The 215-nt window shown below is 63.3% G+C and overlaps 1 protein-coding gene across 1 annotated transcript in view; it reads left to right on the top strand.

Annotated features, from left to right (window-relative positions):
* The window catches only part of CCM2 (cerebral cavernous malformation 2), an 11,350-nt gene that overhangs the window by 8,719 nt on the left and 2,416 nt on the right, over nucleotides 1–215 (top strand). The gene's annotated exons all lie outside the window — the stretch shown is intronic.

Raw genomic sequence — 215 nt, 5'->3', positions numbered from 1 at the left:
CGGGGCCTCTACTGTGAAGGAGGCGGGCAGAGGCTGCTGAGCACCCGCCCGCGGAGCCCGGACAGCGGTGGTTTTGCACATGACGTTCCTATGGAAACTCAGAGACCTTAAAGCAGTTGCGGCAATGTGAATCCTTTATCTGCTGCCCGCGTGTTTCTGATCCTGTGGGGCGGTGTCCTCGGCCCTTACGCCTGCCCCTTCCCGCCCAGGCGGGG

The sequence above is a fragment of the Myotis brandtii genome, unplaced genomic scaffold, assembly GCF_000412655.1.
Source record: "Myotis brandtii unplaced genomic scaffold, ASM41265v1 scaffold743, whole genome shotgun sequence".
Taxonomy (NCBI): Eukaryota; Metazoa; Chordata; class Mammalia; order Chiroptera; family Vespertilionidae; genus Myotis; species Myotis brandtii.
This window is presented reverse-complemented; position numbering and strand designations above follow the sequence as displayed.